A 27,159-nucleotide genomic window follows, 5' to 3' on the forward strand; every position below is an offset into this window, starting at 1 on the left:
TAAAAGCAGCATAGATAGCGTGGGAGTGACAGTTCCTAACAATAGCCATCAAAAGTATGGACTCTAGACAGGTCTGGATTGGGGCCCGCGGGGGTGGCGGTCAGGCAGCATGGGCTGAATCCAGACCCCCATGCCGTGTAGTCCAGTTACTGGGTAGGGCTTAGAGATAGTGAGTGAATTCGTTGGAGCACACTGTTATCCTAGTATACCTGTAATAACCATTGTTAACTTGGTGTATGATGTAATAGAAGGCCACATGTATTTGGTGTTCAAAGGAACTACCTCTCTGGTCAATAAATCTACTGTACAAGGTCAAGAACCAGTGGCCCCCAAGATTGAATGTGATGAAAGTTGAAGTTCTGCCTGGTGACCGATTCTGTAAAAACCCAGCTGAAGTGATGAGTTACAATTTAATGGTGTTCTACCCTTAAAGGGATCCTGTCATCGGAAAACATGTTTTTTTTCAAAACGCATCAGTTAATAGTGATATTCCAGCAGAATTCTCCATTTCTCAAAAGAGCAAACAGATTTTTTTGTATTCAATTTGAAATCTGACATGGGGCTAGACATTTTGGCAATTTCCCAGCTGCCCCTGGTCATGTGACTTGTGCCTGCACTTTAGGAGAGAAATGCTTTCTGGCAGGCTGCTGTTTCTCCTTCTCAATGTAACTGAAGTAGTCTCAGTGGGAAATGGGTTTTTACTATTGAGTGTTGTTCTTAGATCTACCAGGCAGCTGTTATCTTGTGTTAGGCAGCTGTTATCTGGTTACCTTCCCATTGTTCTTTTGTTTGGCTGCTGGGGGGGGGAGGGGGGTGATATCACTCCAACTTGCAGTACAGCAGTAAAGAGTGATTGAAGTTTATCAGAGCACAAGTCACATGACTTGGGGCAGCTGGGAAATTGACAATATGTCTAGCCCCATGTCAGATTTCAAAATTGAATATAAAAAAAATCTGTTTACTCTTTTGAAAAATGGATTTCAGTGCAGAATTCTGCTGGAGTAGCACTATTAACTGATGCGTTTTGAAAAAAACATGTTTTCCCATGACAGTATCCCTTTAATGTCAATGGGCGTCCGAATAATGTTGACACACGACAGTTTTGATGCGACTGACTTTTCTGATGCACATCCAAAAAATTTTGACACCGGCGAATTTTCGCAAATTTATTACAAACGCAGAAATTCGCTGCGAATTTGTGCCTGGCAAATTTATTCGCCCATCGCTAGTCTTGGGGTGAGGAAGGATTTTTTTTCCCCAAGACAAATTGGAAAGGCTTCAGTTGAGTTTTATACCTTACTTGGATCAACTAGCAGTTGATCCAAGTTGAATTTGATGGACTGGTTCTTTTTTCATCCTAAATTACAATATGTCTAGCCCCATGTCAGATTTCAAAATTGAATATAAAAAAAATCTGTTTGCTCTATTGAGAAATGCATTTCAGTGCAGAAATCTGCTGGGGCAGCACTATTAACTGATTCATTTTGAAAAAAAAACATTTTTTCCCATGACAGTATCCCTTTAAAGTTTTGTATTATAGCCAAGAAACGGGTTGCATATATACACAATATAAATATGTACACAGATAATAAACAAGCACTAGAACAAAAGGAACTGGAGGAATGCAGGTTGACATCTGTACCTTACAACCTCAGGACATGAATACGATTCATATTAAAAGCATAAAGTAATTCCTGCTATGTCATGTTAGCCCAGTTTAGTTATATATTTATAGAATGCCAGAACATGAATCCGTGCTGTACAAGAAAGGAAAAAAACAAGACAGACCATAAATATTAAAAGTAATCTGCAAGCCGTACATGTTGTAATGCTTTAAAAGAGGATCACAAGAGAAAAATTATTATTTACTTATTTATAAAGTCATCCACTTTATTTCCGTGTTTCACCCAGTAAATTTAGTGTAGCACATGGTAAATTTACATCAGAGATTTTAAAAGCATAACTCGGCTCCTGTTATGGGATCTTTTTCTCTGCATACAGATGGCAGTGCGCTAGCCATTATGTGATTCATAATCTCCATGTCAAACTGGGGGACTGGGACCTTCCAAGGTCGCCACCTACATCTCGATTGCCCATTGCAAATTCTCACCCCACAGGGTACCGCCTCTCTCCTCCTGAACCTGCAGATCTTGGCAAGACAGAGATCCTAGGTTAGCCCCGCCAACCAGGCCCGGACTGGCAATCTGCGGGTTCTGGCAAATGCCAGAGGGGCTGCTATAAAGTCCCATAGAAAGTCAGTATTTAGTGGGCTGGTGGGGGCTGTTTGGGCCTCTGTGTACCTGAAATGCCAGGGCCTATTTTAATTCTCAGTCCGGACCTGCCCCCAACTCAATATGATCCAGAATCGGCTAAACAGACAGATTCAATAAAGAGTTATATTAACCTAATTTCTGAAGGCCTTGACCAACAAGAAATAAGAGGGGCTGCTTCTATGTGCGCTGACCTATGTGCCAGTTCAAGGCTACTCCATCTGTATGCTTCTTATTCTGCAGGTCTGGGCTACATACAGAAAGATCCCCTACCTTCTACAGGAGATGTAAAAATAATCTGCTTTCTTCCCAGCTCTTTAGATATAAGACAACAGAGAGAATAAACAATATCTCTGTCTTCTGTTTATTTTTACTCTATGCACTTTATGATCTTCTGGGAAAACTCACTTTATGGCAGCACTAAAATAAATATTACATATCTGCAGTGACTGTATGCTGAATTAATAAAATACCCCGCTATTCTTTCTTTCTTTTTTTTTTTTCTCTCTCTGGATAATGCTTTAATGCATCCAGTATTTAGAACTGCACAAAATACAATCTACGGTTATACGTTCAATATTTAAGGGCATCTACTGTGAAACTATATCTTGTAAAATCTATTATTAAAAAAAAAAGTGCACTTTCTTTAATCACCACACGGAGGTTGCAGCTCTAACAAACGGCAGAATCACAGGATAAACTGCATAAGAAATATTAAATGTGTAATGAGAGGATTTGAGAGGTTTCGCTTTTGTAGCTTATTAAATTAAGTAGCCCTTCTGTTCAGCAGATATTTTGATCCTTTAGATATAATACATTTGCATGGATTTGTATACCAATAAGTAGCGTTATACTAATAAGTGGCGTTATGCGTTAGTGTGCTGTTTTATAATTTACCACTCTTTATTGTAATACAGATGGGGTATGTGACATTAGGAAAGATAATTGTATGCACATGTATCCAAGATCTCTGTGGTTGCAAGTAACAGAGTAAACTTCTAAATCGAGAAATTTATTGCTCAAAGTGGTAGCTCACCTTTAAATTAACTTTAAGCATGATTCAGACAGAGATAGTTAGAGACAATATGCAATTGGTCTTCATTTTTTATTTTTTATTTGTTAAATTGTTTGAATTAAGAAGCTTCTTGTTCACCAGCTCTATTTAATCTGTTTTGCTTGCAACCTGGGTTCTAGGATATGATTTACCCTAGCAACCAGGCACTGGTTTGAATGAGAAACTGGAAGATAGGAAAGGACATGAATAGAAAGTAATTTAAAAAAATAATATTATCCAAAATCAGTGCCCCCCTTTTGAAAGCTGGAAAGAGAGGGAAGAAGAAGGCAAATCATTTGGAAACTATGAAAACCAATTAAAAAGATGCTAAGAATTGGCTATTCTATGAAATACTGTGAGATGAAGGTAGAGCAATCCTTAAGATGGTTCATGGTAGTTTACAAACAGATACCAGCCTCGTGGTTGGGTGAACATGCCCTGTTCCCCCCCTATTCACAACCCCAAAAGGGATCTGTCACCTACATATAAAAAGCTGTATAATAAAACTCGTTTGCAAATTAAACATGGAACCCATATTGTTTTTTTCACTAAAGCATCCATACCGGTTATAAAGGCATTTAAATATCTGAGCTGTCAATCAAATATTACCTGCCCTGTCTCTATGCCTGAGGCATAGAGGCAGGGCAGTCAATTACTTTCTCTTTCCATTCAGCACTTCCTAGATGTCACTGCCCTCCCCACATTCCCCCTCCCTCCTCACACTCTATAATTGTGTTTGGCACTTGTGTGCCAAAAATCTTGTGTATGCACCAGAATGAGGAACCTAATGCCTATGCATTAGGTTCCTCATTCTGGTGCATACACAAGATTTTGGTGTGATACACAACTTGTCTTAATAACAGTGTCCACAAAATTTCTCCTGCCTGCATGCTGTGATTGTGTAATTCCAGACTGAAGGAAAGAAAATTGAAATAATAAATGTAGTGTAAGTAAGTTTTATTTTGCCGAACTAACATGATAAGAAATAATTTGAAATTATTTCTTAGGGTGACAGGTCCCTTTTAATGCAGATGCAAATCACAGGAATGGGCTGTTTTTGTTTCAAGTTTTCATTGAAGTTTTCAAAATAAACATTAACAAGGAAGACGTGAAAAGGAAGTGTTAAACGAAGAAGAATGAGGACCCCGGGGGAATTGGGAGACTCTCAAAGGATTCCCATGAACTGAAATTTCTACAGTTGTTTACCCAGACAAACCACAAACTTGTTTGGTTCATCCACATTTCATTTACTACACAGTATAAAAAACATATCTTCTCAATTGTGGGAAAGTGGTAGGAGTTATTGTCAATGTAAGTGGTACCAAGCTATTTTCCAGGGTGGCTAGATGGGAGCTTTTGGGCAAGGAAATGGCTAGTTACACCAGTAACATCTAGTTATGCCCACTGGAAATGGTTCATCAAGTGATGTGGAGAGCTACTTCCAGTTATCAATACTTATTGGGTTACAGGCTGCTGTTTCTAGCTTCCCCTAACTATCCTAACATTCCTAGAATGCTTATTACAAAAGCTAGTCCTATAACTGACTTTCCAGCTTGTTTATGGTTGTTCTGTTCCAAAACTGAAGGGTTGTCCCTTTAGGGCAGAAGTGCTGCACTCTTCAGCCCTGTGAAATCTATACTTTGTGCACCTAGGATAAATGCTGAAGAAATATTTGTTCTGTGTTATGTCTTTGGTATAAAAAAAAATATACTTGATGCTTAACATAATCTGAATCCTTTGACATAATGCTCTACATTGTAATCCTTGAGGCTATATGTCTATTGCTTTGTTTCATAGGATGTGTTTCTATGCATGTCATTTCTGAAATGCATGGGCTCCCATTTTTTCCTTTGACATTGAGCCCTCCATTATAATCTTTAGGTTATAAAGCACAAATCAGTTTTCCTAGATAGATCAGCTCTCTTCCTTGTAAAATAGAAAAAATATGATATTTTTGATATTAATATGATATTATGGTACGTTATAAACCTGTTATATACGTCAAAAGTGACTGCTTTGGTTTTCAAGAATAATGGGAAGATTTTATGGTCATCCTATTTATTATTGGATTTATATGAGATGGCATTGTAATGTGTAATGTGTATGGAACTCAACATTCCTGGCACGAGGTTTGCATTATATTCCCTAAATATACGAGGCCTGCACTGAGATCTTTATAAGCCTATGCACTGTATTCCTGGGTAAAGTGTTATCTGTTTTGTATTCCTGAAACATATATATTCTGTATACCAGCCACAACTGTTTTATTTTCCCCTATGAGGATTATAATCACAGGGATTATACGTTTTATGCCAGAAATAGAAAGCAATGTAATAGAATTATGGATCTCTTGACTGCATTCCTCCTATGTTACAATTTGCTTTGTTTTTCTTGAACAATTGTACTTACAGATCCTGTGCGTTATACTGTTATACATTGCATTCCTGGGATACTACTGCATAAGTGTATTCCTGGAAATAACATCTTTGCATTGTATTTCAGGCATTCTAAAATAAGAAACCATAATAAATAAACTTTTGGATACATCCAATTGATATATATATATATATATATATATATATATCTCCCTTGTATATTAATAGAAGCAAAATATCTTTCACTTGTATTCTAGGGTTGTACTGTATGTCTGGGGTAATAGGAGATTATTTCATAAATTCTACAAGAACTTCTGCACTTTAATCCAATTGTTCAAATGCTTTGCATTTTTGCTATAACAGTGATATGGAAAGCATGGGTTTGCATATTAGTATATGAATAATACAATTCTACATAATATTTATTTATCCTTCTGCGAAAAAGATTTCTACTGTAATCATAGGAATTATAAATCTCCTCTTTGAATTCCCGAAATAATTACTTTGTAATGTAAATCTGGAGATATGGGAAAGTTGACATTCTACTTTGGATTCCTTGGATCTGATTTTATGTTATCCCTGGATCCCATGAGCCTCTGTTTGTCATTCCAGGTTTAGAAGGGGCTCTGCATTACATTCTAAGGGTTCTAAATCAGTATTGGATTCCTTCAGCAGTTAAGGACATTCCATTGCATTCCTGATATTTTTACATCTAAATTATACTTCTGGTATATTGAGATATCTCTTTAATTAGGGATGCACAGATAATGTGAGGTTTTATTTGGTATTACTTGCATAGCAGATGCACTGCAATATATTTTCAAGGTTTTCAGAATCTGAATTTTATTTTTGCTTCAGTAAATGGCTCTATGGTGCATTTCAGTAGATGTGATTTGTATTCCTTCTTAATAATGATTATATTCCAAAGGTTCAAGTGTTCTAGTCTTGGTATTTTAAGATTTGCACTGTACTCGTTTGAAATGTGTAACAACTCGCTGTGGTGGTCTAGAGGGGGGATGCCGGCCGCCACTTCGGCGGGGATGCCCGCTGCTCCAACCTTCCCTGCCGCAGGCGCCGGTTCCTTAGGGCACGCCTCTTCATGTTTTAGAGGTGCAGGCATGCTGGTGTGATGATGCCAGCATGCAATGGCGTGAAATTTGAAATGTTTAAAAGGCTCATTTGGGCTACAGGACTTTGCCCGTTATCGGATTTGTTCCTGGTGCTTCTGAGCGTTTGTGCTATCTGTATTATTCATCCTGATTCCTGTTGTGACCCCTGCCTGGCTTTAGACTATTCTGAAATCTGTATCCTGACCCCTGCCGGATATCCGACTTTGCTTATTCTATATCCCCTCTGATTGATCTCCTGGTTTGACCCTTGCCTGCCTGACTCTGTTTGCACTCTGCCTGCCCCAACGGGCCTGATCTGACTACTCTTCTGCCTAAGCCTTGTACCGCGACCTTCTGCCCAAAGACAATGCATTTACCGTTGTCCCTGTGCTTGTTCAGAACCCTCGCTTTACACCTCTCTTATAAGGACCTGGCGGCATCCGATTAGCCGAGGGGAAAGGCGGCTGCTAAAGGCTGAAGCAAGAGCCGAGACCAGGGTGCTTAGCATCGGTTCTGAATTGGGGTGCCAACTGTGACAAAATGGTATTTCACTATGTCAGGCATTCAGTGTTATCGTTGAGCATCCAAGGCTGGGGTCCCCAACCTTTTTTACATGTGAGCCATAATCAAATTTAAAAACTGTTTGGGAGCCACACAGGTGAGAAAATATTCCTTGGGGATGCCAAATAAGGGCTGCGATAAGCTAATTGACAGCCCTGATATGGACTGCTAGCCTGCGGGAGGCTCTGTTGGACTTAACCTGTGGCTACATGCCTTTTTTAAAATTCATACAAGAAATTTTAAGATTGGCACTTACTTTGAGGCCACTTGGAGCAACATCAATAGGAGTGGAGAGCAACATGTTGCTCACGAGCCACTGGTTGGGGATCACTGATTCATGGGTTCTTCGTGTCATTTCATAGGTAGCCATGGGCTCTACATTACATTCCAGAGAATCTAGATTTTATTTCTGCTGCAATATATTGCTCTGTATGTTATTCTAATAAATAATGCAACTATTTTTCTTCCATAAAAGAATTATAATCCAGGGGTTACAAATGTGTGCTTCTGAGATAGAAGATGCTCTGTTTTGTATTCAGGGATATGAAGATGTTTCTTGGGCATCACTGTATTTCTTAGTCTTTTTCAATATGCACTGTTTGCACTGTATTCCATCAACACATTTCAACTTTAATTGGTAGTGTAGTTGGTAGATTCATTATTCTTTCATCTAGAAATCCCCAGGTTGAAATAATTCTGTATAATAGATCCTACATGTACAGTATATTCCTTGGTCCTGCAAAGATCAGTATAATATGTCTGGAATAAAAAGGTGCATTTTTTTATGTTGCGTTGTATTGCTTACATAATGGAAACTGATCATCTTTAGAAAAAGAGGCACTACTCTGTGGACAAAAGGGATTGGCATTGCTTGCCAATGGTTTTAAGTCTGTCTTGAATTCCTAGAACAATTTATGACTTTAGATTTCATTCCCAATCATTTTACATCTATATTGTATTGCTGGAATATTAAGGTATGCATTGTATTCCTTGTGCAAATCGATTTTTTAACAGGTCTTCCTTGGCTCAAGGTTGCAGTGTACAATGTGTTCCTTTCCTAAATGGATTACAATCCTAGAATACAATCTTGCATTCCTGAAACAGAAAAATACAAGTATCTCAGTAATGTTAAAACATTTATTGCCATCCTCAGCATCATGAGACCCTACATTCTGCACTATATTCCTCCTATACCGTATATACTCGAGTATAAGCCGACCCGAGTATAACCCGAGGTACCTAATTTTACCTACGAAAACTGGGAAAACTTATTGACTCGAGTATAAGCCTAGACACAACTACAGCCCTGTCTCCCAGCAGCGCACATTCTGCCAAAGCGACCCCCTCCAACCGGACTTCTTTGCAAAGTTGATGGTGACAGAGAATTGCCAAATGGATTACTGTGTGCATTGTCCCACTGTCCCACTACCACGTGCAGAGGGTGCTGTGTGATATTGCCATCACTGTTAATCTTTTGTATAACCAACTGAGGGCGCTGTGTGATATTGCCATCAGTGTTAATCCTTCATATAACCAACAGAGGGCGCTGTGTGATATTGCATTCACAGTTATTCTTTCATATAACCAACAGAGGGCGCACTGTTATTCTTTCATATAACCAAGAGATGGCGCTGTGTGATATTGCAGTCACTGTTATTCTTTCATATAACCAACAGAGGGCGCACTGTTATTCTTTCATATAACCAACAGAGGGCTCTGTGTGATATTGCAGTCTCTACCCAAGCGTTGGTATAGGAATGATTAAAAGTGACTGCAATCTCAGCTACTGCCTACTGACTCGAGTATAAGCCGAGGTAGACTTTTTCAGCACATTTTGGATGCTGAAAAACTCTATACTAACCTGAAACCTTGGCCCGGTGCTCCTATCAGCAGAAAACTGCACCAGTTTGGGGTTATACCAGTGAGCACCACGGAGCGATCGACTCCTTCTTCTTTTTTCTCCTCGCAGTAGCGCGAAAAGCTGAGCTTTAGCGAAGAAGACGCCTATTTCTTTCTACTGCGCTTGCGTCTGCCATGGGAAATTTGAAGAAATAAGAAGAAGAAAGAAAAGGATCATTCCGTGGTGTTCACTTGAAGAACTCCCGGACCTGTGCAGTTTTCTGCTGATAGTATCACTAGCCTGAGGTGTCAGGTAAGTACATAAAATCATTTGGGGCTGCCTAATTTTTGGCACCCCCAAGTATATAGGCCTTTCCTTCTCCTTTAAGTCCTGAGTTATATATTGCTGAGGATAACTCAGAAATGTACTGTATTCCTTGTAAATAATGTAAGGTTAAATGCAACCTTATATACCATAATAATATTCTATAAAACTCTCTAATATAATCAAGGGGATTATAACACTACGCTTTGTACTCCTAAATTTGTTAAAATCTGTATGGTTTCTGTGAAGCATTTTTTGGTATTCAAACATGACAAGTTTCCAAGAAGATGGAAAGGAATTATTTTGTGGGTAGGAGTGATTTGCATTGTTTGGCAATTGTATTACTTATGCAATATATGAATCCACTTGATATTTTTTTTTAGGCCTGTATTGTAATCCTGGCTTTTAATAGGACAGAATTGTTAATTCCACTAAAACCTTGGGACTTCATTGGATTCTTTGGTTATTTACTGTATATAAGACTCTGTATTGTAATCCTGTTGGTAAGAAGGCTTTACTACTCTTGTGATATAACTTAATGTACAGTATTTCTCAAAATTAGGGTTTTGTATTGTATTCCTTGCACAATAATAATAATGTTATGCACGATAGTTCACTTTATAATTACTAATATAATGCTCAGCATAATGGTATAATTTATATTCTGGAGATTGGGAAGATTTGTACTGTATGCCTATTATAGTCATATATGCATTGTACTCCATATATCATAAAAAATGATATTATACTTGCCACAATAATATTATTTTATTATAAAACTAATATTTGTATTCCTGAGGTCGGGTAAGATCTTAATTTGTACTCCTGTTATATTCAGTTATGCATTATATTCCTTGGGCCTTAATACTTCTGAGGAATAAATCTGTAGGATTTGGAAAGCTACAGTAGCTACATGAGTTATAGTATTGTTAATGCAGCGTACCCTTTGCCGAAACACTGATTAAACTAAAAATGGAATAGTTGGGCTGTGATGCCTTCCAGGGATCGATGGGCTAAATCTGTGAAATTTATTGTACAAACAATTGGGATAGTACAGTTATGGGACCTGTTATACCGAATGCTCAGGACCTGGGGTTTTCCAGATAACTTATCTTTCCATATTTTGGATCTTCATACTTGAAGTCTACTAGAAAATCATGTAAACGTTAAATAAACCCAATGTACTGGTTTTGCCTCCAATAAGGATTATTTATTTCTTAGTTTGGATCAAGCACAAGCTACTGTTTTATTATTACCAAGAAAAAGGAAATACCTTTAAAAACTTTATTTGGATAAAATGGAGTCCATGGGAGACAGACTTTCGGTAATTCTGAGCTTTCTGGATTCTGTGTTCCTGGATAACGGATCCCATACATGTACTGCATGAACAAAGGGGACATGGCAATGCACAGCTAGCATAATGTGGAGCTGTGTGATATACTGTTGGATACAGTAGACTTAAATATGTCTCTCACTACCACACTATGATTAACTTGGGCAAATTACAGTCGGCAGTCATAGACTTGGTTTTGTGTACAAACCAGGTAAACACAGGGGCTGAAATGTTAACAGACCTTGACTTAAACCAACCATTTCCCCATCTTTAATGTTTTTATGTAAATACCTGAATAACTGGAAAACTATATTATAATCTAAAATTGTGTGTACTTAAGCCTACCCAAGTAGAATAAATTATTTGAGGTTCATATTGACAAAAATTAAGCTACTAGGGTAGGGAGTAGAAATTCAGATTTCAAGACTATGCCCCAAAACAGTGGCCCTGATGTTTTAGTGTTTTGATTTTATTTTTGACTGCATATGTCACATTTGAAATTAAGTGGCATCAAGCCTTGTTCCACCTCTTATTCCTCTGTGAGCCAAATTATTTTTAGTCACGTTGTGCATGACCTATAATTAGGAAAGCATTAGATGAATTAAAAAAAAACATGTTTTATTGTGTGGAAAAGTCAAAAATAGTATAAAAAAAAAAGCCTAAGGGATTTTAACTTCAGAGTTATGAATAGTACCCATATAATGTTAAAGAAATTGTTAGAAAGATCTCACTATTAAACAGCGAACCTGAAGACAAATGAAAAACAGAATAAATAGCAGTGTGTTTATCTCAGTTTGTTTCTGAGTGTGTTACAGAGATTGCATGCGGTGTGAAGGATTCCATTGTTCAACAATATGTTTTCAAGCTGTTGTGCTAAACAAGACTATTGGAGCTGGTAAACTGCTGCACTTTTGACAAAAACATCTTTTTACATCATTTGCTCGTTTGTAACATTCTTCTGAAAATGAACCATTGGGAAACCCAAAAGAAAGGGAAACTGTAAGAGACAGCACATTACAGGGGGGTTATGTCTATTACATGAAACAGAGAATTACAGCCAAGAACATCTCCAGATGAATATTGAGAGTGGGATGTATAATGAAAGCAGACAGAGAAAAATACTCGGAAATGTAAAGACACAATGTAAAAAAAAGTCAGACAAATTAATATGAATCAAGCTTCTTAATGAGTTGTTTTCTGTTACAGTAATCCACAGTGATTGGCCTAGTTGCCCACAGACAGACCCTTCCCATTAGAGAGTTTCTTTCTTGCACACATATGAACTCTTATCATCTTTGATCATGCTTCTACCTCTAACAACTGCCTTTCACTTTGGGAGGAGCCCTCTGCTACTTAGATGCTGCTAGGTCTTAATGTGTGAAGACCAAGGGGGAAATTCTGGGCAGGCAAGGGAACCATAACGTACTGTATACAGGTAGGATGGGGAACAGAGAGTGCAGTTGTGGAACAGGCAGAGACAATACCAGTGAGACATTACAGTACAGGAACCAGGAGCATAATCGTGGATCAGGCCAGATCAGTACCAGTCAGACAGTACAGGATCATGTACCAGGAGTGTAGTCAGGATAAACAGGCTGGGTCAAACCAATCTGTAACATGGTACAGAATCGGAATCCAGAAGAGAGGTCAACAACAGGCAAGGGTTCAGGCAGCGATAAAGCAAAAGGTCAAAACAGGCAGGGGTCAGGAACAGAAGATCAGACCGGAATCACACACAGGAACTATCAGTTGGGCAATGATTCAGTGCAGAGCAGGGGGTTTTATAGGCAGCCTAATGGCCTACACTGATCACCAGTGGCCAGATTGGTAATACATTGGTAAAAAAGAAGCCAAGCCTACTTGAATACAAGGAAAGCAATAGGAGTGAACCTTAGTAGTGATGGGCGAATTTATTCAACAGGCGCAAATTCCTGTGATTCGCCGCTGGCGAATAAATTGGCGAAACCGCCACAAAAATTTGACGGCATAAAAAAAACGGACGCCAGTGTCAAAAATGAGACGCCTGCACCGTTTCGCAAATTTTTTGCCATTTCGCTGGAAATTCGCTAATTTTTTGGCAAAGCGAAACGCCCCAAATTCGCCCATCACTAAACCTTAGCTGTCAGCTCACATAGACCAGCGGTAGCTCAGACAGCACAAAAACACCAGGTCCCTGGATCAGCGCAAGGCAAGATATTACATTCTGTTAGTAGAAGATATACAAGGTACATGGATGTACATTTTATCACAAAGCAAAACATGGAAGTCTTCAAATTAAACTTATAGAAGATCAAATTGTAAAAGCCATATACTGAGCATAATATGAACAAAACATAGATATAAGATATATAAAGATAATAAATCAGGGCTATTTAACCCAGCTCATTGCCTATTACGGTAGTTCGGTTTGAGCAGACTCTCCACCTGCTCCATCCCAATCCAGTCTATCTTGTTCCTGACCTTCAGACTCTACTTTTACAGTACCTGTCTACTTTCTGTTTTGGTCACAATAACTAGTCCACTCTGAAGGACTCGGCAATCTTCAAAATACCTTACACAAGCTCCTATTTGGGCTCCCAACAACAAAATAGCATCATTGAATATGGTGGCTCTCCGAGCAATGCTGCTTCCCTGCAACCTCATTGACCAGTTCTTGCTTAACTTTTTGGTCCACAAGTCTTCGTGGCCCAAACAATATTTTTGTTTTATGTATTATTTCTGTATGTTTGAAAAGTAAACATTTGATCAATATGCTGGTGTGGATTATTGATTTATACTGTACATGTATGGAAAAAATATCAATAACATTAGCAAGGAATTATTGTCCACTGCCATTTTCACCAAAATGTGACAATTATTCAATACAGTTGATCCCAGAGCCTGCATTATATCTCACTTCTAAATTATTTATAGCCCCTCTGGAAAGCAACATGATAGGGCATGACATTATTGGCATTATTGAGCAGCATGTGATGGATGGATGCTGAGAATAGGGTCCGGCAACAATAGTCCCATGGTGTGATGCACCTTCCCAAAACAATCCACTAAAAAGAAAAGGAGGCCCACGGACAAGCTGAAATAAATCTGGGAATTGAACTCAACTGGTTATTTGTATTGATGAGAAATGTTGCTGTACTTAGTGCAGAGAACACTTAAAAGTACAATAAAACTGACAATCGCTTTAAAAAGATAAATACTTAAGGCATGTCTTGATGAACAAAACAATGGTAGCCCCATATCTGATGTTGAAAATCAACATTTGACAGTACAATTTAGACATTTCAGTTTGCTTTAGAATTCTACCTTGTATCCCCTTTAGAATTCTGTTTGCCATAAGACTTTTACTCCTGACTGTCAGAATATGTCTCTTTGCTGGCCCCAACCCTTGCTTTACAACCTTCATCTTAGTCTATGGGGATGGTGCAAACCTCTTTTATATATTCCTCAGCCTACTGATATTGTCTCAGTCTCCATCCAATATAGTAACTCATATTCACAGGAATAATTATGAATATAGAGAAAAATAACCCGTGTCATCATCTTGTAATGAACATTAAAAAAATCAAGTAAAGATAATTAGGGTATGTTTTCTTTCTAACTTAGCTCAGTAGCTAAAAATGAAACATATTTATCTTGCCTCGAAGCATAATTTCTGTGTTTGTTAATTATGTATTTTGTTCGCATCCTTCCTGCAGTGAGAATAGACATAGAAAATGTGTAGCCCACGGGGTGTTTAACACATATATATTCTGGCTGTTTAAATACCAGGTCTATGCAGAACTGGAGTTAGAAAAGAGGAGGCACAGAGTAACATAGGAAGATTATGAAAGATATACAGGAAGCTATATTTGTGATCCCGACCAGTGACTTGTGAGCAACATGTTGCTCACCAACCCCATGGATGTTGCTCTTAGTGACCTTAAACAAGGTGCTTATTTTTAATTCAGTGGAGGCAAGTTTTTGTTGCAAGAACCAGGTGTCCTGCCAAACAGAACCTTCTGTAGGTTGTCCGTCCATATAGGGGCTGCCCTTATTTGTCACACCCAGGATTTTTTTTTTCATGCTTGTGTTGCTCCACAACTTTTTTATATCTGACAGTGGCTCTGCTTTATGTCATGCCTGTCCAGCCTTTTTCCTTTTATTGCTGAAAGGACCTACTGGTAAATAAAGCATCAGAGAGATTATTATATTTATACATAGTTATCGTCTCCAGCATTTGGGATGTAGCGAACTGTTCTGCGGCGAACTTGTTCGCGCAAACATCGGCTGTTCGCGTCCGCCGCAAGTTCGCGAACGTCGCGCGACGTTCGCCAATAGGCGTTCGCGTCAAAATCGTTCGACCATTCGACGATTAAAAATCCTTCGATCGTTCGAATCGAACGATTTTCGGATGTTCGAAGTTCGCGAACTGTTCGCGAACTGTTCGCATTTTTTGCCGGTGTTCGCGAACGGCGTTCGCGAACACATACTCGGCGGTTCGCTACATCCCTATCCAGCATAAACAACCTCAACTTGGCCATTCTATCCTCAAAGCTGAGATTTTTCCATACCTTTTACCAGCTTAGTTGCTCTTCTCTGTACCCTCTCTAATACAATAATATCCTATTTGAGCACCTTAGTCCAAAACTTTATGTCATATTCTAGATGGGGCCTTACCAGTGCTCTATACAGTGGAAGAATAACCCCCTCCTCTCGCCAATCTATACCCCTTTTAATACAGCTCAAGACCTTATTTGCCTGCTTTGTGCCATTGCTTGCTACAAATCAAGTTTATGATCTACAAGGACAAAGTCCTTTTCCATTTTGGATTTGCCTAGTGCAGTCCCTAGTGAACTTGAAAAACTGAATATCACCCTATAAATGTATTAACATTGTTACTAGCTTTTATGCTTCCACAAGTTCATAATGTCGGTAAGATGCTACTTTTAGTGATGGGCGAATTTATTCGCCAGGCGCAAATTTGCGGCAAAATTCAAAAACGGGCGTCAAAAATGAGACGCCAGCGAAGCGAAACGGCGCAAATTCGCCCATCACTAGATACTTTGTTTCATGCTATATATTAAGGTTAAGATTAAGTCATTTATGTGCTGGACAGGGTGCAAAGTGCACAGGCACAATCTAGCATGTTTTTTTCATTTTGCACCATGCCCTGTACACAGCATAATTGGCACAGGTCTCTATGTCCCCATACCTCCCAATGAATACAACATTGCCACCATTTGGCAGATGAAGAGAGAGGGCAATCTTGTGCCAGTCTGCATTGTGTACCTTGCGTCAGTTTTGCAGAATTTTGTGCCGCATAGTACACTTGTGCTTTGGGTAAGGTAAGTGTCCCCCACATTCTTATACTATTGACCAGTAACTCAATATTTTGAGAAATGAATTTGCTTTCGAAATATGTTAACAAAAATGCAAATAGAATAATCTTTTAGAGCAAGCTTAGTGCCCATTTGTAAACAGAGTCTTCGGTAAGAGATTGAGTGTTCTCACCTGCAATCAAAGAAAATGGCAAGAGCAATATTTAAAATGTGTTAACAATCTGATCTGAGCTGTTCATTAGTCAACATTCCCGAGCTTTTAAGTGTAGAGTCTCCCCCCTTTCAAATGCGATCAATAGCTCGTCTGATATTAGCTCTTCTTTTAAAAACAATATAAAGTAATTTAACTTTTAAAGAGGAGAGAAAACCTCTTGAGCTGATGAATCAATAAAACTTGAAGCCTTCAAAAATCAATCTTGTCCATTTTTTCTCCCTTTTATTATGTTTTAAGGATTATGATAATGCTGTGTGCTATATTACTGTAAAATTAATTTCTCTGTACATTTGATTTGGAAGGAACGTCTTAATGGATCATTGCCCTTTTGATGTCTTTCTTTATTGTTTAAAGGGAATTAGCATGGAGCGGGGATCTGGAATTCACTAAAGAAGTTACTCCCCTTAATACTTCACACTTATTTCCTTAACCTGATCCCTGAAAGGGAATAATTTTGCATTCTGGCAGGCCTCCGAAAAACACTTCGATCAATGGCAAGTACGTTGGAGAGTTTACTAAATACAGAAGAACAAGTTAGTTTCCACAGAATGCATAAATACTGTGGAGGTAAAAAAAAAAAACTACTTGCTTGCAGGGAATGTTTAACAGATGACAGTCCATGACACAGGGATCAGAGAACTCTGAGAAGCCATGATAAAGCAGGCAATCTTTAACACAAAACTAATTCAAAGTTTCTCCAGTACCTATATGGTAAATTAAAGTGCCTTGTGAAAAGCAAGAAATCACTGGCACAACTTGGGTTACTTCTAGCAGGGAAACCCTTTGCTCATTTATTGCGGATGCATTTATTGCATCCGCAATAAATGAGCAAGGGGTTTCCCTGCTAGAAGTAACCCAAGTTGTGCCAGTGATTTCTTGCTTTTCACGTGGACTTTGAGGTTGCCAACGCCTCCTTCACTGAGCACCTGGGACTCGTACAGATTGGGAAGGCCAGGGTGTGCGAGGGTAATTTATTTTCAAATTAAAATGCCTCCCATAACTGCTGGATTCTTCTCCGTTAAATCCAGTGGTGGAGCCAATGGGTGGGAGCTGGAGAATAACTCGGTGGGTACCATCCCAGGCCTACTCCCCCGTCAGCTGCACTAGTTAAGTTAAGGATGGTGATAATGCATTACAGAATGTGATGCCAACATGATGTGGTTCAAGAGAGCAAGCATTTGGGGGGGGAGGGTGTCCTGTTCATTGCAGGGAGGGACCTTGGGGTCACAGCCTCTGTAGAACCTCAATGCCTTTGTCCAACACTGAGTGTACCATATGCACATGTGACAATCGAGGGCTGAAGTGTGAGTGCTTTCATTACTTTTCCAGCTTGCATTTTGATTTGTGTCGCAGGAATGTTTAGACAGAAACATTCAGAATAGCAGATCAACATCTGACCCTCATTTAGATGATTTAAATGATTCGATTATTTAGATTAATTTCCTAGCATATGTACAGTATTTGAACTCACTCAAATAACTGATCCCAAGTCAAACAAAACAAATGCCTTTTACACAAATTCTGCATGTAGAGAGACATAATGTCTTATGGTTTTAATAGAGTGAGCTCTAATACATCTTCTAGGCAAAAGATATAAGATAAATAAGATCTATTGGATCTAAATGTCAATGAATATCTGACACCCAACTGCTGCATGAAGAGAGACTGAAGAGAAACAGATGCTGAGAGAGGAATAGTGAAGATAAACTTGATTATTTCAGAATGTTTGATTAATTGTATTTAGAAAGTTTCTTTCAGTATACTGAAATGTCTTTTTGAAATAACTGTACCATTAATGGAGCACATTTAGTTTGATGAGCGAGCATTTGAAAAATATTGGGCTCATTTACAATCTCAAATTTCCCAGCTTCACAAGACTTGCTGAAACATTTCCACCAAAAACAGCTATGCAGAAGTACAAGGATTGGTTATGGATGAAAGTTTCTTTTTTCCTGTGCTTGCAGTAATGGTGGCAGTCATTAATGAGCCCTATAGATTGTAAATTATTGCACTGACATGCAGCGCCGGATTTCTTTTCCGGCCGCCCCTAGGCCGCGCGCTGGCGAAAAAACGCCGGCACAGCTGGTGTAGTTGAACGGGGACGTGAACATCCCCATAATGCGGCTGGGTGGCATGCCGCCCCTATTTTTTGCCACCCTAGGCCCGGCCCTATGCGGCCTTGCCGCAAATCCGGGCCTGCTGACATTGTGCTTGTGCAGGACCCACTAGACTGTGCATGCAGTAGAATCCCACAATCCCATGGGAATAAGGCTTGAGCTATAACAGAAAAAGTAACAAAACCCGAGGTAGACGGCACTTCTGGCAGGGGCTTTTCTCCAATGAGGCGACTTGAGACTGTCGCCTCAGGCAGCAACGCACCACTAGGTACCAGGGGCGGCAAAAATGCCGCTCTTGGTACTTTAAGAGCTGAATTTCAATTTTTCAAAACGGAAATTCGGCTCTTCTAGCGCAGAGAGCACAGTTAAGCTCTCTGCGCTAGTGCACTGGCCCTCTCTGCTGCCCTGGTGGACCTTCCCAACCCCCTCAGCCGCAAAAAGGTAAGTGCACGGGGGAGGGCGGCAGCAACTGCTGCTGCCTCGGGCGTTGGAGGGGCCAGGATCGCCCTTGACTTCTGGACAAAGTTTAATGTTGCTGGACAAGACCTATCCCATTTCGGTATCAAATCCCTTAATCTTTATGATTAAGGGATTTGATCCCGAAATGCATTAGGTCTTGTCCAGCAACTTGCTACATTAAACTTTGTCCAGAAGTGCCATCTACCTCGAGTTTTGTTACTGGATACAGTGGGGACACTGGAGACTGAGCACCTGGCAAAGGGAGGATTGCGCCGTGATCTTGAGTGGTCTCTCCTTTTTTGTTTTTTACTTATAGTATAACAGAAAAAGAGTACATATAATGATTTCATACAAACTTTTCTTGCTAGCATATGCCATATCATTCCCAAAATATATACAGCTTCTCTTTTGCTTCAAGATTGCATATTTCTCTCAGCTTCCTCTGTTTATCTCTGAACTCTTGTTCTCAGGTCATATATTGATAGAACACTGGTACCGAGCTGTCACCGTAACATCAATTCAGAGTGCACCACATTCCCACAATAGCCTCCGACAGTGCAGCAGAATTGTAATGGACTCTATTTACTGTGTGTCAGATAACCTCAAAAAGCATCGAAGTGTAAATCTTTCTGTAACTTCTTTATTAAAAAAAACTTTATTCCCGGGAGACTTTATATGAACAAACACTGGTGCCCAGATTACATCAGTGCATTCTGAGTTGTACACTCTATCTCAACGGGTGCCATTTAGAAATGGGTAGTGCAGAGTAGTCAAATAGAGCGTAGAGTAGTCGGTGAAGAAGCAGGGCAGGTGTTTTTCTTAACTTGCTGTGGAATTTCAGTTCCCACTTGTGCAGGATCCCGCATACCATACGTCTACAACATTATGCCACCTGCGACACCTGTAACGTGGTGTACTTGCTCAAATGCCCATGCGGGATGGCATACGTAGGCCAGACAGGGAGACAAGTCAAATCAAGAATCAAAGAACATCGAGGTTATATTAGGAATTTTAAAAAGGATACTTATTCAGACACAGCAGTTTCTAGGCATTTTTCGGCTATGAGTCATAACGTAAACCAGCTAAAATGGCTAGTTTTGGAGGTCGTACATAACCCCCCAAGAGGTGGGGATTTGAAACTGCGATTGTCTCAAAGAGAGATGTATTGGATTAGAAAGCTAAACACTGTAAACCCTAAAGGGTTAAACGAATCTTGGAGTGTAAAAAGCTTCTTGTGAAACGTTGCTGACACTAATCTCTATGTTTATCTCTCTTCCAGATTTTGACCCCTTAGCTACACATTCAGAATGTTTCAGAATCCAGTTATGGTAACGTACAGTAATTATGGCTACTTTATCATGTAGAATATGTTTAAGTCCGAGAGGACTCTGAGTCAGTCTCAGCTAATTGAGAGACAGATTGGGCTAGTAGGCCGTATGTGGCAGTACTAACACGTGTTTGCCCATTGGTCCATTTTTTAACCTTTTTTACCCTCGTTTATATTGTATTGATATTTTTCCTTTCTCTACAGCACTTGGTGACAGCTGAAGCGTATCACTTATAAAAATTGAATGAGAAGCATAAAGGCCCTTAACCTGTTGAAAATGTACTTTATTGCATAAGGACACGTTTCACAAAGTTGCAAACTGAAGTTAACTTTATTTACTTTTGAAACATTGTTTCCCCCCACCTGTTTGCCACTTGGAGGATGGGCTTAACGCTTTGATGTCATTTCCTGTTAAACACTATATTATACGTTGTTTCACATCCATTGTATACACTTGACAAAGAGTCCTTTGAGACTCGAAACATGTTGTGTTGAACAATAAAACACCTAATTGAGCAGTTAATCCTGCAGTCTGGATCGTTCCTTGGAAAACTTTATTTTGTGGATTGATACGTTCGCACGCACGGTGGAGGTGCATCACAAGGTTTCGATCGAAAGTTTGGCTTGCATTTGTTTGAGGTAACTAGCAACATTGATTTATAGGATCCAGCATTAGTTGGGCTGGTTTGGCAGTCACCATTGGGGTCATTGAAGGAGACGTTCCATAGATACAATGTTTGTCTCTCAGACCAAGAGTTTATCAGTTATAGGGAGCAAACAAAGTGTTATTACCCCTACCAGGAAGAATTCTTGTTGGTTGATCTTTGAGGATTTTACTCATAATCCCATCTCTAATGTGACATAATTTGTAGATTTGTCTCACAGCAATAAATAGATGTGAGCCTTACCTTCCAAAGGTGCTGTATCTCTGGGACTACCTTCCTGCCTTTGCTTATTCTGATCAGGAACTCTGTTGTGCGTTGATGAGTCTCAACAAGACACAACCTGTCAGAAGCTGAGATCTGCTCAGCCCTTAACCCTAAGTGTGCCTCAAAACCCATTGGGTCAAATTATAAGGCATTAGGGGTAGATTTACTAAAAAACGAAGTGGCTAACACTAGCGACTTTTTGTCAGCGTTGCCAGACCCAGGGACATTGCCAATTTACTAGCAGGCACCAATTTGCTAGCAAAACAGACTGTCGCTAGCAGTCATTCACACTCTCTCGACATGTGAATTTATGATCTGGTGAACGAAAATTCACTAAATTTCGGATTTTATTGAACATTACTGAACCTCTTTCGCCAGAGCTGCCTTCCCATCTCAGACCAGGCGAAGTGCTATAAAGCAGCCGGATCCTCCTCAATCTGACATCATATCCTGTGATCCTATGGGGCCTGTTATGGGGACCTGGGGTTTTCTGAATAATGCATCTTTCTTTAATTTGGATCTACATACTATGGGGTATATTTATCAAAGAGTGAAGTTAATAGTGAAGTTCCGCCACTAGAGTGAAATTCCGCCACTCTCCATTCATTTCTATGGGATTTTTATAGGCGTATTTATCAAAGGGTGAACTTTATCACCCTTTGATAAATACGCCTTTCAAAATCCCATAGAAATGAATTGAGAGCTGTGGAATTTCACTCTAGTGGCGGAACTTCACTCTTTGATAAATTTACCCCCTTAGGCTAGGGGCACACGGCGCTATTTCGCCGCGATTCTGCGCTGGGCGAGTTGTCGCTGCGTTTTTTAAGCCGAAATAGCTTTGCTAACTTTGGCGCTGGCGTCAATGCAAATCGCGGCGAAATCGCTGCGCTAATTCACACGCGGCGATTCTTTTTCTACTGTCGCCCGGAAACGCCCAGCGAGGCAACTTCGGACGACAATAGAAAACGAATCGCCGCGTGTGAATTAGCGCAGCGATTTCGCCGCGATTTGCATTGACGCCAGCGCCAAAGTTAGCAAAGCTATTTCGGCTTAAAAAACACAGCGACAACTCGCTTAGCGCAGAATCGCGGCGAAATCGCGCCGTGTGCCCCTACCCTTAAGTCTACTAGAAAAACACACACGGACAGCATGCGCAACTATTTGTTGCAACCATTGTTCACATGGCTTGAGAAAGGTCCTTATCAGGCTCGAAACATCTGTTTATGTGCACATAGATGGTGATGTATATGTTTTATACTCTTTGTTCTTTTTGCTACGTGTTGAGGAATTGCCGGACACCTTTGGGGAGGTGCACCACACACAGAGAGCGTGAGTGCTGGTGAGTGCTGTTGCTGTTGTACATATGGAAATCTATATAGTGATGGGCGAATTTGGGCCGTTTCGCTTCGGTAAAAAATATGCGAATTTCCCATGAAATTCGCGAAACTGGGAAAAATTCCCAAAATGGCGAATTTTCACGGCAGTTTTGCAAATTTATTTGCTGCGGCGAATTGCGTGAATTTGCCATGAATTTGCGCCTGGCGAATAAATTTGCCCATCACTATATATATATATATATATATATATATATATATATATATATATATATATAGACAAATACAAGATTCCTCTGCACTCAACCCATTATCAATATATTTAAGACAGAGACATTTTGTGCATACTGCTACTGAAAAATGCCTTGCCCTTTAAACAAAACAGGGATTGTTTGTCCATATATTGCAATATATTTAAGCTGGCCAACTACGTCAAAGTCATCCCATATCTGGCCAGTCCTATGCTCAATTTTCATTTGATTCATTAAGAATTCTATGGTTTCATTATACATTTTATAAAAGGGACGAATGCGTTTTACCTGCAACTTACTAGCTGCTTTCAAAGTAAAACTCCCAAACTTGGCTGCCCTTTTATTAGACACCAGTGGGATCACCTGACTATAGTTGGAGGGGGTGGGAGCTACAACATGGAGCTGGTCACTGCTCTTGTAGAACTATAACAAACAAGGGAAAGTTGTGCTCACCAAATATATTGATAATGGGTTGAGTGCAGAGGAATCTTGTATTTGTCTATATGTATTTTGTGGTCACACCCTCATTGCACCCCCGCCTAATGATTTTAAAAACTAGTGGTGAGCACAACTTTCCCTTGTTTGTTATAGTTCTACAAGAGCAGTGACCAGCTCCATGTTGTAGCTCCCACCCCCTCCAACTATAGATGACAAGTTAGGGACCGCCATTTGGGGTTTACCTTGACGTGGTATGGTGGCTTATCAATTTTATGATCATAACTTTGTAACAAAATAACCCCTGTTTTGGGTACATATGCAATAGCATTTATTATACTTATATATATATATATATACTTTAAAGCCTTTAGAGTGCTCCCACAACCCCCCTGTTTTGATATTATATATATATATATATATATATATATATATATATATATATATATATATATATATATATATATATATATATATATATATATATATATATATATATACATATACATATACACTGTAATGTAGCAGTAACAAAATTGGGCTATGGTTAGAGATAACAAAGATACACAGCATATAAATCAACAAAATTTAGTACTTAACCAGAAAGATAAACAGGGGTCAAATGTCACCATGGCTCTCTATAGAACTATAGAAAAGAAGATATTCGATTTCAAGAAGCGTAACAAAGATAACTGCACGGTAAAAAAAAAAATGGAGTATTTCAGATTTGCTTGAATGATTTATTACAGTGTGTAAAAAAAATTGTTGGACTCCTGTCAGTGCTGATCTGAGCTATTGGTTAAGTCCAAGGGGCCTATTTATTATGCTACGTAAAACGTAGCAGAAAAAACAGTAAAAAGCTGTGTAAAATAAATGGCGAATTTATCAAGGTGTGTGTTATTTTACTCAATGCGAACGGCAGATTTGCCACCATTATTTTGCAGGGCTACAGACCTTTGTAAGTAAGTTACAGAAGAAGTTGGTCAAAGAAAAAGCACACTTACTATCGGAAGCATAACGAAGGCGGATTTGTCTGCTCTATGTGAGGTTATTTTGTCTTGTCCACTTTTTTAGTCTCTCTCACTATATGCAGATAATATTGACCTTAGTAGTATATATCGTACTATGTTATTGAAGTGTTAATCTATTTACGCTATGTTTACTGACCATGTGCAATTTTTTGTAACATTTGGTTTGCTTGACAAAAATAAAGATTTAAAAAAAAAAGAAAAAAAGAAAAAGCACACTAAATAATTATGCCAATTTTACACTTTTTTTTTATACATGCCTGGCGACGTGTGGCAAATTATTTCCTTGTTTTTTACACCACATAATAAATCTGCCCCCATGGGTTGATTATTATAAGCCTGTAAAACCTGAGTGACATTAGTTTATATCCCTCAGCTCACATTCCGATTTTAACATTCTTTTTGATATTTTTCTTAAAGTTGTGTGACATTTTGTATTTCTATGTTTAGTTAGTGGTCCATTCCTTTAGCAAGACAGAGAGAACAATAATGTCAAACTGAATCTCCTATCTTGACAGAATGCTACCATGTATTTTTTGCCTTAGTAGCCCTGGAGAAATGAAAACCATACATTCCTGTGGATGATTCTAGATGGCATGCGGAGTGCATTTTATGCTAAAATAGCAGAATTTAGAGTAAAATAGCTTGCACATTGAACATCCTTTAAAGTAGATGAAGACTTCCTCTCTTTGGACTTCAAAATTAACATTTTTTTTCTCAAAAATAATGTATTATAGTTCAAATTGTTGCTTCATTTAAAAAGAAAAATGATATACTAACTCAATACCTTGTTTTGGGCCAACTAAATCTGGAGGATGAAGTGTCTCCTTATCTGTGACGCTGAGATTAGCAACAGGAATGAAGGATTATTCTGGACTAGTGATTAGCGAATCTGAGCCGTTTCACTTTGGAAATGGCAAAAAAATTGCCTACTTCATTGGCACTAATGGATGTTTTGTGGGCAACATTTTTCAAACACTGCTACTTTTTTCTTTTACTATAGCGTCTATTGGCGGATTTCCACGACAAAACGTGGCAACATGGCTTGATTCACTGAGCACCAGTTTGCTGTTCCTCAGCTGACTATAAAATCATTATTTTGGCTAAAAAAAATATTAAAAAAAATCTGTAGGGACCTATAGGATATCCTATCCCTATAGAGTTAATTCCCTACCTTTTGTATGTAGTTCTCTTTTCCCTTGTTATTGGGCCAAGCCCTTCTAATTGGTAAAGTGTAACACCCATACCTATTGGATAAAGAGTGTAATGACACTCCCCTGCCACACTGCTATATAGTGTTGTGCAGGGAGTGTCCTCTTCCTCTTTGGCTCCTGGTGCTGCAGCTAGGTGAATCCCCATTGAGCCTGGGATCACCATAGGCCCCAGTAAGCATTTACCCCAGAGGGACCTGACACCTTTGGTGCTAAGTCGGGGACCAGGTAACCCCGTGAACGAGGACCAGCTAAGATAATAAGATCTTGTTATAGACTCTCTAGGAGAGTAAGACAGAGAGGTGTAGCAGAAAGAGCAGTTGTCGCTCCAACGAGTATTGTAGGAGGAAGTAGCTTCCCACAAGGCCTGTTTGCCTTTAGAGCAGGGAACTCAGTTGATAGGCATCTAGGTTAGCAAAGGACTACCTGTACCCTACCTGATCGATCCCGATCCCCTCACTGTGCAACGTCGGTTAAACTGGGAATTTGATGTACGCCTATCTGCAATATCCTTTGGGAGTCTGACTGTGAACCTTGTACTGTGCAAAGTGATTCCACCTGCTGTGTCCTTCGTATATTTGTAAGTAAACCTGTGGTCATTTGCCTCTGGCATAATAAATCTGTGCTCCTGTTTTACCTTTTTAAAGAACCTCCTGGTGTCCATTATTCTATATTTGCACTTATATGCCTGTGAGTTGTAGTTCAACTACAGTTTAAAGGGGAAGCTTCCATTTGGCGAAGGCTCTGCCCTGGGTGAGGATTCGCAATGTAACCCATGCTCACCACCTAGCTGGTCACCCTTAACTCCTAATTGGCAGATTAGGCCAAGAAAGAGGCCTATGGAGTGACCCTGGAACAGGTGGAGCGGAGTAAGGCATGACTGAGGGAACGAATAGTTAATTAAAGGGGGTTGGAGTAAATGGTGCATTATGGGGATTGTAGGCAGAGGAGAAATAAGGTGGGGCAGTACACAGATTATATAAGGGGGGAAAAAGTGCGGGAGATCAGTCTGTTAACTTACAGTGATCACAGGAAGCAATTTCAGAGTTGTGGCTGTGTTTCTTTTCTTTCTCCTTCTTCCATTGCAGGATGTCAGGGAACAGAGGAGACGTGCTGCAAGGGCTGCGGATCGCTCTGGCCGGCAGGGAAGGAGACAGGATTCGGCGGGAGCTGCTGGCGCTGCTCACTCCGGGAAGCTCCCAAGGCAGCAGCGCGACTACGCCGGAGGTCAGTGGGAGGCGGCCGCAGAGGAGGACCCGACCACCGGATCGACTGAGCCCAGGGACGGGGCCTGGAGGACGACGCGAAAGGAGCCCATCGACGGGCCAGGGGCCGCACAGGAGTGGAGGCAGCGGAGAGTCGGAGCGGCAGGCCGGAGCGAGGGACACGGTGCTTAGGAGTGGCAGGCAAGTGGGGTCGGGCGGTGGCTCTAGGAAGGTGGCGGCAGGCACTGGGGACAGCGCACGGAGGAGGGGGCGGAGCATCATGGCCCGGGTACAGAAGGGCCAGGCACCGGCTCCTGATATTGCCGCAGGGCCTACGAGCAGCCCCCCGGCGGGGGGGCTAGGGGAGCAGACAAGGGGGCCGAGGGATGAGGCCGCATCAGAGGTTTCCGTGGCTGGGGAGGTGCCGGCAGCCACGGGGGGTCCTAGGCCCGCAGGGCTCGGGAG

This window comes from Xenopus laevis, chromosome 3S (genome assembly GCF_017654675.1).
Source record: "Xenopus laevis strain J_2021 chromosome 3S, Xenopus_laevis_v10.1, whole genome shotgun sequence".
Classification (NCBI taxonomy): domain Eukaryota; kingdom Metazoa; phylum Chordata; class Amphibia; order Anura; family Pipidae; genus Xenopus; species Xenopus laevis.